This window comes from Hylaeus volcanicus, chromosome 8 (assembly GCF_026283585.1).
Source record: "Hylaeus volcanicus isolate JK05 chromosome 8, UHH_iyHylVolc1.0_haploid, whole genome shotgun sequence".
NCBI lineage: Eukaryota > Metazoa > Arthropoda > Insecta > Hymenoptera > Colletidae > Hylaeus > Hylaeus volcanicus.
Window position 1 is genome coordinate 3,745,874 of NC_071983.1, and position 12,930 is coordinate 3,758,803.

Below are 12,930 nucleotides of genomic sequence, written 5' to 3' on the forward strand. Positions count from 1 at the left end.
AACTTCGCCCGTAAACTGATATTTTTCTCTCCCCCCGTCTCGACTCCTTTTTTTAACGAAGCTAGTTTACAGGCGCAGTCGACGAGCTTCCTGAAATCTGTTTCTCGAAAAGATGTATAACACGGGTAACGTGTAAAAGACCGCCGCCTAAGATCGTAAATGTTCTCGGCTCCCCGTTTAAAAGACGTTAGGAACACGCGCGATACTGTCTTTGTCAAACTTTTAGCCAGGACCCTAAAATAGTTGTTTCGTTCGTAACTGAATATTGCTCAATATAACGCCGCCGCTACCGCGACCCAACTATCGCGACGAGTAACAATCGTCGAGTGTTCGGGTGTAGCTCGACCTTTCGTCATCGAACGAAGGACCACGAGATGCGGTCGATGTTGGCAACGACCGGAAGCGATCTTAAGTGTTTATTAATATGTTCACTGGGGCCACTCGGCGTGCACGTAACCTGTTTGATTATGCACCGGTTTGCGTTGTTATTAGCGGCAGCCTGTTTGCCCACGCAGACCAGATACTCACGGAACTGTAACTCATGTGACCCGGTTGCGAGCACTGAATTACATAATACACCGCCCCCGACGCGTGTATGCGAACCCTGGAAATGACATTTCCGTGACGTATGCGCCCAGCAAAACTGAACGGGGGTCCCCCGTCGCGAGCCGGCACCAGTGCCACGAAAACACGTTTTAATCCAACGAGGCGCGCAAAGACGAGCACTTCGGAAGAATTATCGCCAAAATCGACCCTCGAACGCCAGCAACGAAAATCCGTTGCCGACCAGCTACCACCGACGAAGAGGAATATTTAACGGGACACTAACGACGCGATTCTCGCGCCGTCGAAAAGGGAAAAGATCGATACCGAGTGATTGCAGGTACGAAAAAATAAATTACTGGACCCTCGGAGGGCTCTTTGCTCTTGTTAAAGATTCGCGGCGGCTCCATCGCTGAACTGCGACCAGAGATTAAATACGTTCGATTCGAGTACGTAGAATAAATGTTTAACTTTCGTTGAAAAGGAATGGTTATGAACCTCGAGAATCCTCCCATCTCTGGCACGCAATATAAATCTGCAATACCTCCGCATCGATATACCGCTATTCTCCACTCTCTAGAAGTAACTTTCAGGAAAAACGTTTCGAGCGTTCAAACTCTCCTTCGCTCGCAACTTCGCGTTACTCGAACGCGCGCAAGTTTTCAAGACCCCGAAAGACGTATCGCGAATATCGCCCGCATACTCGCATGAATTCGTTTTTAACGGAGAGTCGAAAGATACCACCGGTGAAATTTAAATATGAACAATGGCTCGCGGATTAGCATAAGCGCATCGATCTTCCCGCTATGCGCGGTATCGCGCGTCGCCAGTGGATTTTCGCGAGAAACTTTCACGGAAAAGCGCGCCACGTCTCGCTCCTTATTTCCTGGGGCGTCGAATAGTTCCGCTCTAGGTTTCCTTGCGCTCGGTATGTAAATCGCCGAGAATTAAATTCAACCTTGACGGGGCGAATTTCAGAGGCAATTTAAGATCTCGATGCCTTTTGTGCGAGCTCGCCAAGGCGGCCGCGAAAGCCATATCGACGATTACGCAGTTAAATGGCCCGCGAAAGGTAAGTCGATTTTACCTCGCGACAAAGTGGATTACGAGTGTAACGTAACCTCGAATCTACCTACAGGTGGTGAAATTTTCTAGGAATTTTTTACATCTTTACATCTTTCACGGCGGGCTTCGCATTACGAACGAGGCGTCAAGCATTTTAATGAATATTGAATAAGCCGGGTACACGGTAAAGAGAAACGCTACTTTTATACTAAATTCTTACGGTCAGATTTAGTTTCGCTCGCTCCACAAAAAGGTATCATCGTAAAAAATGGTATTTCCGCGAGAAAATGTCTGTTCGAATAGTACACAAGGGTGTCTCGGATAATGGATGTTCAGGGGTATACAGAGACGAAGTATCCATCTGCTTCGTATATCGCGATTCGCAAAGTAGCCGGCATCGCGACTCGGCCGAGTTTAAGACCGCGAAGCCAGCGAGTTGCACCGCGCGAAATAAACCTAGAATGTCGTCGTTTCGAAGCAGCCATTACAGGATCGCGTTAATTACACCGACACTTGAAATGCTACCGTGGAAATTAACGCGAGCTCTCCGCGGTACGTCTTTTTCATCGGACCACGTCCTTATTTACATGAAAAGAACGAGCTCCTTTGGTCGCGAGGTCTTCGCTCTTTCGCATCGTTTCGCGTTTCCACGTTTATCGTATCTATTGGAAATGAACGCTACGTAATTTTCAAAGCCTCCGCGGACAACCCGCGAACTCGCAGAGTATAGCCTGCAGAATTTTACTTCGACGTAGGTTCCATGCTCTATTTATATACCGCTGCGCATCTGGATTTCTGTGCCGAGGAAAACACGAGTAACTTCTTCGTTTAAAGTGAAATTGGTTCGTTTATATCGGCTAGGGTTGGCTCCTTCTTTTGGATACCGGTCAACCATCAACAATTCACTAGTATCCCGTTGCGACGTACGCGTTTGACCCGATTCGAGCGTCGTCGTCGAAGACGTTATTTCGGTATTTCGACGTTCCCCGAACCGACAACCATCGGATACCATCGCTCGAAAACGTTGTCGCGTCAGCGTATACACAATGACAACGTTGGAATAACGCGGCGCTTCGAAAGATGTAAGTTTTACATTCCCTTTGATCTCGAGCTTTCTATCAACCTATCAAGCTCGCTGTTTTCGCGACGTAACGGAAACAAGCATCATGGAAATGATTCTACGTCGGGGCTGAGTAATCCGTACGTATTCCGTTGAAAAGAAACGTTGCGTCGCGATTCAAGTTTGAAAAAAGGAGCACGTTTCCGAGATGAAGTCAGCTTTGACATGCCGCGCGGGCACCGCGTAGAAAAGCCAGCCGCGCTTCCTGCGAGAAATCTAATTCCTGTCATCCATTCCCCACTCCATCGTTGGCTCTACTCATGAATATCACGTTGGAGACCAGCGTGCAAATATTTCGGTGGAAAATTTATTTTCGAAAAAAAGCGATACGTACGTTGCAAACTCGCCCCGGTGACGGATTCGATTAATTATACTCTGGTAATCGTGGCCCTGCAACGTTTCCGATGTAACCACTGCGGACCGGTCTCTTCGAGCTCTCCGCCACTTTCATCGGGCATTTTATTCGATCTACATACTGCAATAATTCTAGGACGAAAGCAAAGCTAAACGAAGCAACGACGCAATTATACTTTCTCCGTTGGCTGTTCGTTGCCGTAGGCTTTGAAATACTCTCCACGATTCTACTAAACGATTTCTATATCGTACACAATGTGTTTCCCCGAGAGGTGGTTCCAAAGCCGTGGTTTTCCCTCTGTACGAAGCGAGCCACACTTTCAAACGAACAACCGGAGAGAAATTTGGGGGGCGTGAACGATCGTAAATTTTTACACTCTAGATTACTCGGTGCCGCGGCAGCGAATGCCGCGTTTTAACGGCTCGTAAATTTTTTCATACCCTCTTTTTATACACGCGCTATATATTTATATTGTTTCCTCGTATCTCGCGCAACTTCGTTAATTCCATTAATAAACCAGCCGTCGAATGTTCTCTACGGGTACGATAAGGGCGAAACTAAACGTAAACAGGAAATTCGATCGACCCTCGGATTTTTTAATATTTTCGGCGGACCGCGCCAACGTTCCGCGAAATGCACTGGTCGTCGTAAATTTTTAATGCCCAACACGCGAACGATCATTTACTGTATTAGCGAACTCGTCGCGGCGCCGCGAACGGTGTAATAAAAATGCGGAAATTGAATAAAAAAAAAAAAAAAGTAAAGAGGAAATATAGTCGAAAAATTAAATTCGTCCGCGATGCTTCGAGCCGGAAAAGTTGATAGTTTCGCGTAAGAGGGATTATTAAAATGGCGCGATCGACAAATAAATCAGAATTTTCATGGAGAATAATAACACAAACTCAGCAGAGCGGATCGCGAACGCAGCGTCAGCGAAAACGTTCCGATAGCTGCGGCAGGCAACAACGCAAAACGATTTTATTAACGAAAAACGTCCACGGTGGACTGCGCCGCTGACTTAAATTTTTAAATGTCAGCTCGTTTGACTCTATGTACACTACAAACCAACTATATCCCGTCGGTATTTAATGCGATATTGAGAACGGAAAAAAGAGCTCTTCTAGTCGATGCCTTTGTCATAAAAGAAGTCACAGGCCTTTTTGACATCGTGTCAAAATCAAACATTAAAATCGTTGCAGCCAATGTTTTAAATAAATACCATCCACGTATCGGAAGTAATTCGTTTAATATTTATCGTCTACATCCATTATATCGTATGATTAATGGATACCGAATGAATTACTGTATACAGTCGATGTAGGTTTAATGGATTCAATTAACCTCCCACGTATCAACAATTAACAAACACTCTACGAAACGACGTTACGAAGCCCGTGAGTGGTATATTTACAACTAATCAACATCAGTTTCAACTTATCCTTTAACCACCTTACGTCGCTTTCGCGCGTCACTTTCGTCGATCACTCAGCGAGAAGGATTACCGCGAAACAAGAGGCCGCGATCCATTGTTTCCTGCGATTAACGAGAGGAGAACCGCCACCGATGGCGGTCCAACGTTTCCGATCTATCGATCGCGACGGTGCTCAGACCGGGGGAAGATTAATCAGCCGTCAAAACGTCGTGGATTAATTTATCAAACGAATTAATGAATGAGAATTATGTGCCGGGTTTGCACTTCGAGGAACGTTAATAGCCGTAAAACACGTGCTCGTAACAAGAAGCAACGTTAGGAACGCGTGAAAGGGGGCGCGAGGCTTGTACGCGGGGAACAACAATACGGCAGGCAATAAAAACGGAAGGGATGACTGGCGTAAAGCGGGGTTGGAATGAAACACGCGCGTTCAACCAGCTTGGGAAATCCGAGACTTGCCGAAACGAGGGTCTTCGCCCGCCCTAGCAAACCCCTGACGGTGATAAACGCGTCTTGAAAGGAATTCGGGCTTACGGCACGCACTTCTGCGACGCGATTACGCTAATGGAGGATGGAAATTGAACTTTTAGCGAAGGATTCAAGTACGTCCGAGTCGAACGATTCTCCCGAAACTACCGTTCACCGAATCTCTCTTCGATATTCTTACTATCTTTTGTATTTGATTGCGGAGACAGTAATGCCGGTGGAGTTAAAAATATGGTTTTCGTTCGTACGAATACAGAATGCAAGGAACGCAAACCCGATGATGTCAAATACATCGTATTCTACTTGCCCGAGCACGAAGAGTCACCGATCCGTCCGTCTGACTACGTACGAGCCCCTACTACTCAAACTGCGCCAATACCAGGCTTATTCCACTTGTCTGACCGCGAACGATCCTCGTTTTACTTGTCTAACCCGAGACAGACACACGTGAGCTCAGGACGTCTATAGGCGCAAATTCATCTAACGACAGATAGGTTTAATCTTTTTCGCGAATACCTCTCCTAAACGAATACGATGCTGGACAAGAATACAGCAAAATACTTGTACGGAGGAGAAGAAAATGATTAGGAAAAACGAGTGCTCGAGCGGTTTTCTGGAAAACAGGAGGAAAAGGGGTATCAGCGAGACGCGTGCGGTGGAAACCGAGAAATATTCGACATCGACGTTTCCGCTCGTTAGGTAGCCGGAAAAGCTTGGTCGCGATAAAAATACAGTAAAAGGAATCCCAGCTCGGTCGACGAGCACACCGACGTCTCCGCCGCGTTAATTGTAATGGTATTAATTACGATAATGGAGACCCCCTCCCCTCCATGCGACCAGGCTCTCTACCACTTACTCTCGTACCCCTTTGCCGCTTTTCCACCCCCTGCTCCTCCGGCGCTCAGGAAGCCTATTCTCATCCCCTCGCACGGAGTCAATTAAGTGGATATCTCAAACGAAAAATTCTAATAAGCTCGCGAGAGAAGCGACTCGGCGGAGATCATTATTTCTCCGTTTTTCTCCCCTCCGTTTAAAACTGTTACGTTAATTCTACGACGGTTAGTTTTATGCTGAATTTAATGGCGCTTAACCGGCGCTCCGAGCGTTATTAGGCAGTCCTATCGGGGGAGACTTTCAAACGCAGCACGAGTCCAATTTACTCCTCGCTGTCTTTGCCAACGTATTCGTTTCTCGCGACGATGTTTATTACATCGCGCTATCAGGTCGGTTAAGTTAGTTAACTAGCAAACTGTTTCCAAGACTGCGAGTTCCGGGCTTCGGTTCCAAAGTCCCGCGAAGCTTAGCCAATCCGTTTCCAATGTCTGACGCGCAGCGCGGGGACAGAGTCGTAAATTCGAAAAACCGCCAACTCCGTTCGTTGCATCGGTATTCGATACCCCCGATAAAATCGTTCTTACTGTGTAAAGATAGTTCCCGCATCGATCGTTTCGCCCTTGGTGCTACCGTATTCGCCATCGATATCACGGCGATCTATCGCATCAATCTCGTCCTAGCATCCATCGGCTCGATACGTACCGAGCGCCACTCGAGTACATTCCGGCGCCACTAAATTCCCATCAGAGGAGGTGGAAGAAAGAAAAGGGGACTTCCGAGAATTTCTAGCTTCCCTCGACGGAGATCCCCGAGCCGGGGAATGAAAAGAGGAAGCGCAGAAGAAGGGAATCAGGACGAAACCGGGGGAAGGAGGGCGAGTGGCTGAAAGTATTTCCGAAAAGGCAAGTGGGAGGCTTTTGTCCGCGCCGAGAGCACGTTCAAACTTTTGTTTTACCCCTCTGTCGTTGGCAGCCTGGCTCGAGCCGGTGTCAATCGACGCGACCGTCGCGCGCGATCCCCTCCCGTGCGAGAACAATCAAACAACGATTGCGAGTCTCGTTAATCTCCGCCTTAAGTGACGACGCCACCTTTCGACTGCCGAAAATATGAGTTCCAGATAACTGTATCGAAAATGATTCTGTGCTCGTCCTCGACCGAATAACTTGCGTGTCTGCGACAGCCGATGAACTTGCAACCTACGCTTTCCGCGAGTTCACTAGGTTCGAACTGGCTTAATGCCTTTTTGGTTAGGCTGAGTGGTTACTTAATTCGCGACGGAAACTTTTCCTCGATCCCTGAGATCTCCCTTCGCGTAACGGGATTCATTCCCGAACGACGGACTTCGGAATCTCTTAATTGACAGAAACTGCAGGATGACAGCGATAAGTATAGGCGCGCTTGGAAGATGTATCAGTAGAGGACGGTTGAAGCGTTAATTTTCGCGACGACTCCAATTACACGAAGGTCTCGAACGTGTCTACGGAAGCTGGGTCCGTAAGTGGATGCGTTAATCGCGGATGCGAAGTACGCTCGGGTTCTTAATTAACAAATTGCATGTCTTCAGACTCGGGCAAGTGTCGCTGACTGGGGAACGTGCGATAAAAGGAGTGTACGAGTAACCGTCTAATTGCAACTGGGATACCGATCGAAGCGCGATAATCTTTGGAAGGTTTAGAAAAATGTAATTGCGGAAAGTCACCCGAAAAAGTGTAATCAAGGACGTTAATTAGGTAAAACATAGATCTCCATTCATACGTATAATATAAACGATCAGCGTATAAATAGAAATACAATCTCTTTCACGCGCTGTCGCGATTGGACGTTTCATGATTGGTCGATAAAATAAATTTCAAATAATATCCCCGCGTACCGTCGCGCCAATTGAATTAACGCAAAAGTATGAATTACTGATTAACGCGTCCCAGTCCAGGGTTTGCGCGCCGTGATTTATAATGGCGGCTCCACCGCGTTAATTCGTAACTACACCGAGAAATTAATTATTCCGGTCAAGTTATAAATGTCCGGCGGAATTGTGTCGTTTCCTTCGTGACGTGACTTATCGATTTATCGAGTGGTATTATGCGATCGTCCAGAGCGAAGAACGACGATCGAGAGAGTCGACCAGATGAAGGGGTTAACCGATCTATTCGTTATTATTGCCGTAATAAATGAGTTAATGATTGCAAATTTAATGACTCGAAACGAGTTTCAGCGAATAGGAACGTTTCTTAATCGTATTATTAGGAATTAACAAACATCGACGTAAGAGATTTTCTCTATTTCCATTGCAGATCTGTCGCAAAGGCAGGTCGTTAAAATAACGAATTATTAATGTCCACCGATGTATTAATGAACCGAAGAACTCGAATTTTAACGTAAAAACACAAAACCGTGGTATTGTTCCGTGTGTATTAATCATTTACCGCGTATCGATAACAGCATCATTATTTGCGTTCGACTCAATATCGTGTTTAATATTTCAACTCGGCGGGCTTAATGCATGCATCGAACGCGACTCCCGACCATGCCACGTTCGCAGGACGTGTCTTTCGTGACATAATAACCGATAATGCCGCGCGTTGCCCGATAAATTTCATTCTACGCGGAAACCGAGCGGTGTATTGACCGTCACGGCGCAGTCGTGCCTATCGAACAGCATTCTACAAACGTCATTTGGTTTTTGACCAAAAAAACCGCGTTGATATCAAGGAATCTTTTTTTCTGAAGATACAAATATTTCGAATACATTTCTATACTAGCAAACAATCAACTCTCGACGTTTCCGTTTTCCCGTCAAAGATTTCAGGCTCCGTTTAACCCCGTGCAAGGTAGAACGCAACACGAAACGCGCATCTAATTAATTATAATACACGCAACCCTTACGAAACGCGTTCTACGTCACGATCAGAATTCAGTAGTAGAGGAAATTGCAATATCGGGACCCGGAATCGATACGGAAATGTGGACGCGTAACGAGCACCGCAGTTAATCGAACTTGCTATCTCGCAGCTTATGGAGAAGATATTTGTTATCAAAGTTTATCGTAAAAAAACACAAATCTTACCGATATAAAAATACAGACATATTTTGAACGCGGAGGGGCGGATCGAAGAGGTGCACGAAAGACCGGATAAGAGACACATCGGACCAGTTTACGAGCACGTCAGCCCACCCCGAGATACGCCTAACCGAAATCACATACAAATTCTATCAGAGTTTTACCGTCGCCGTTAAAATTTACTACGTTGACGCGCGTCTTTCGGATAATATCGAAACAACCGAGGAAAGTGGAGCACGGGCTGCACAGTTCGAGTACCGAGTCGACGGAGTAATTATACAAAAATAAGATAGTGTTTACACGCGCTGCGAAACGGTCGCCAGGGTAAATAGATCGAGTTCTCGTTATCGAGGGAAAACGAGCCACGATTGGCCTGCCCCGATCGATCAACCGTTGGTCAACGAACAGAGGAAAAAATATACAGGCGAAACGTGATTGGGAAGCGAATGGGTCGAATCGATTTCTCTATTATTAAAAAAATTGCGTATCGTACAACGGTGCGTGCCTTTGATCGACGACGGAAAGGTATGCCGAATAAAATTATTTCGTTCACGTGAAATTCGCGGAAAGTTGCGATGACCGTTGCGCCGAGAAAGATAACGCAGAGAAAGAAAGAGCCTTACAAAGTTATAACGCTGGATTATGTGTTATACCACGAGATAAACTCCGCCACATCCAATTAAACTTCCGGTTGATTTTTATTACCCCCTTTGTGCGGGCTCCTGCTTGCACCGAATCTTATTTTTCCATTTTAATACGCGTTTGTTTGTTTTTGCCCCCGTAAATGTAACGAGATTGCGAGAAACAAAGGGAAATGTATTCTATACATTTAGAATGTCCGACTCTCCGCGGGTAGAACTACTTCGAGAATTGTAGATCGTTCATTTTCGCGTCGCGTAATGCCGGGGCGATGGTTGTCAATCGTAGGAGAGACTCATTGGGAAACTGAACGCCGACAAACACGGGGCGTAAACGAAAATAATACAAGGGGCGGTTCGGCGGGCGAGAAAGGAAGCCCATTAGCGCTCGCGCGAAAGCCAAGTGGTCGTTCATTCATGAACTCGCCGAGACATTGCGTTGTACCTGCTATCGTACTACTATCACTACTACAACCGCCGCCGCCCCCGTTACTACGACCACGATACGGCCGCGCTGCCACCACCACTTTTACGCCACTCCGCCACTGGCGCGGAGCGCGCGCCTGTGTGGGTTGCGTGTTCCACCGCAAACCCACCACCGCCAAGCCCCCCTCGCCCTCTTCTGCTATCAGCGTTCCTGGCGTTCTTAACGGAGGAGTTTCGAATACTCTTGGCCCCGACCCCCGTTCGATGTGCGTCCCAACCCCGCGGCACCACCTTGACACTGAAAGTGCCGCCGCGACTCGAACGCTCGCATAAATTAATCGTCGGAACTTCCTCGAGATTCGTCGGGTGCGAGATTCGCGGCTTGCCCGACGCGCGAGATGCGCGTATCGATAGCCGATCGAAGGAAAAAGCTGATCTTCGCGATCGATCATTCCAAGAAAAATATAGAACCCACGATTATTTATTGTCATCTGCATCGAGAGCGAATGGAAAATACCTTCGAGGGAAATTTTTACGTTAAACTCTGGAATCGATAGCGGAAAATTCGAAATACCTTTTTACGTCTGGCACGTGACGTTTCATGGACGTTTTATAGATGCTCGGCCGCGAATAAAGTTGTTACAGCTTGGAATAAAAACAGCCGTGGTGTACCTTTTTACGAGAAATTCAAAAACCCATTCTTTCCGAGGAACCTCGACCGGAGGACGAATCACTGAATTATTGATCCGCCGTATCCGCACGAATCGGATCCAGTAAAATATTCCATAAAATGGAAATGTGCTCGCCTTTTAATCTTCCAGCCACGGAAAAATCATTATAACGGTCCCACCGAGGACTGTTCGAATTCCATTATTACTCGTTAATACCTCCTCTTCGCGCGATTAAAATTTTATCGCGGGTATAATTATGCAAAACAATGTATATCGATTGCGGAATTCCTAGGTATCGGAGTAACACAAAAGTACTCGGCGGATCGTCTTGATTCCAAGCTTTTTATTTGGAATCCTTTAAACGTGACGCGTTACCCACGTCCATGCTCCGCGAAAGATGAATTTCCAATGTCGATTTTCTCGAAAACAAAGTCTCGTAGAAAAAACATTTTTCCTCTACATTTTCAATTTATTTTTGCACGAGGAATCACCATATACTTGGCTGTGTTATCCGACCTCTACATACTTCAAAGTCCATATCGCGCATTCGAGTAACCCAAAAAGATGCAAACCTAACGCAAAATTAATTCAAGGTACATTTCCATTCATCTCCATACGTTACCGACGTTAAAGTATACTTTCAAAGCTACCGACAGCACTTTGTCGCTAAAGTATTTCGACTGTAACGTACTTCCTCTAATCATATCTGTGATTCGAATTTTTTTTTTTTGCAAACCACTTTTCCATTCGATCATCGATTTCTTCCTCGATTTCATTTCCACGCACATTCAGCCCGCGTACGTCGACGGTAATTCGAAAATACTCGCGTTACAACGCCTCCGCGCGGAAAATCGTTCGTTCTACTGGCGAATTGAAAAGAAGCTCGTCTCCGAATGGAGCGTGAACCTTTTTTTTCCCAGCACGACGACAGCGTCAAACGATTACTACGTACTGCGAATTTTCGCGCGAGAGACAGCCCCTTGAAAACAGTTCGGTTGACCTATTTCCTTCGTTCCAAATGACAGATTGGAATCAAACGCTTCCGCGGAAAATCCTCGCGAAAATACTCCTCGCCGCCCTAACCGTAAAAAGATCGATGGCACGAAACGTTGGATACTTTTACGCGGAATGTTCGCCAACGAACCGACACCAGCTTCGTTTGTTACAAAAAGGAAAACACATTTCCATCTCCACACGTTCGTCGAGCCTTGTGTGTAGATTCATCTTTGTAGTTTAGGTTTTTCACGCTATCGCCCTACTAAAAAAGAAAAAACGAAACGACATGTATCGTGAAAGTTTGCGAGGAAATGAGATAAAGCGAAATGGGAGGAGTCCTCGATATCGACATCCTGACCCTGAAGAGGCACTGAACTTGATAACTTCTTAACAACTTCTCGGGGACTTTCTCGATAAGGGTAAAAAGTAGCGAAAATAAACGAACGCTACAAACTCGATGCATCGACGTGTTAGGAGGACATATTCCAGAAGTGATACTTGCGTATTCGACGCGAAATTACTTTTAATTTATTTACGTATGTAACGATAACTTTTCTTTACTTGCTATGTTTTACCAAACAAGACCCAACTCCGAGACAAAAAGTTTACTCGAAATAATAACGTTCTCCTTCGAGATCAAAACGATAATTTCAATTTTCCAACTCGAGAAAAATATAATTAAAGCTTGCAATCAACGCGTCGCGCGCGTAAAACAGTCTTCGATACATCGAATCCACCAGCCCGAAACTTACATCCGATTAAATCGCACGTACAACTCAGAATTGATTGAAAACGCAAAACAGGGGTACACTCATCGAAACCTTCACAACAATTTCCCATTCAAAACTGTCTTCTACGTCTCGCACTCTCCACTCGACTCGATTCGCTCAAGTCCCCAAGGGTCCCCGCACTAAAGGCCCAAACTATCACTAAAATCGTATTCCCCGAGGAACGGTCTCGATTGCATGCAACCCAGGTCGCAGGCGGACCGACGCCGACGTTAAGAACACGTGGCGATTCGTTGCGTTCCAGGAAGCAGCTTCCCTCGCCCTCTGGAGCGCCTCTCGAGTCACGATTCACTTGCACGAGTCTGACTTTCAAACAATGGCTCCAATTAAAAATTGTACCGCGACGATCACGCGATAATTCGTGTTCGCAACGGTGGCGATTGGACGACGATCGAATGACAGACACGCGAAGAAATAAAAGAAATTCTCACCCCCCGCAGCAGCCAGGCCTCGCAGCTTCCGCTGGAGCTCCGACCGTAAACGCACGTCGGTAGTTGATCGCGCACTGAAGTTTCCAC

At 46.4% G+C, this 12,930-nt stretch overlaps 1 protein-coding gene across 3 annotated transcripts in view; it reads right to left on the reverse strand.

Annotated features, from left to right (window-relative positions):
* The window catches only part of LOC128880644 (cell adhesion molecule Dscam2), a 140,209-nt gene extending 127,279 nt beyond the window's left edge, over positions 1 to 12,930 (reverse strand). For all 3 annotated transcript variants that reach the window (XM_054130934.1, XM_054130933.1, XM_054130932.1), the window contains exon 1: positions 12,844 to 12,930. The gene's annotated coding sequence lies outside the window, so the exon portion shown is untranslated. The remainder of the gene's footprint in view (positions 1 to 12,843) is intronic.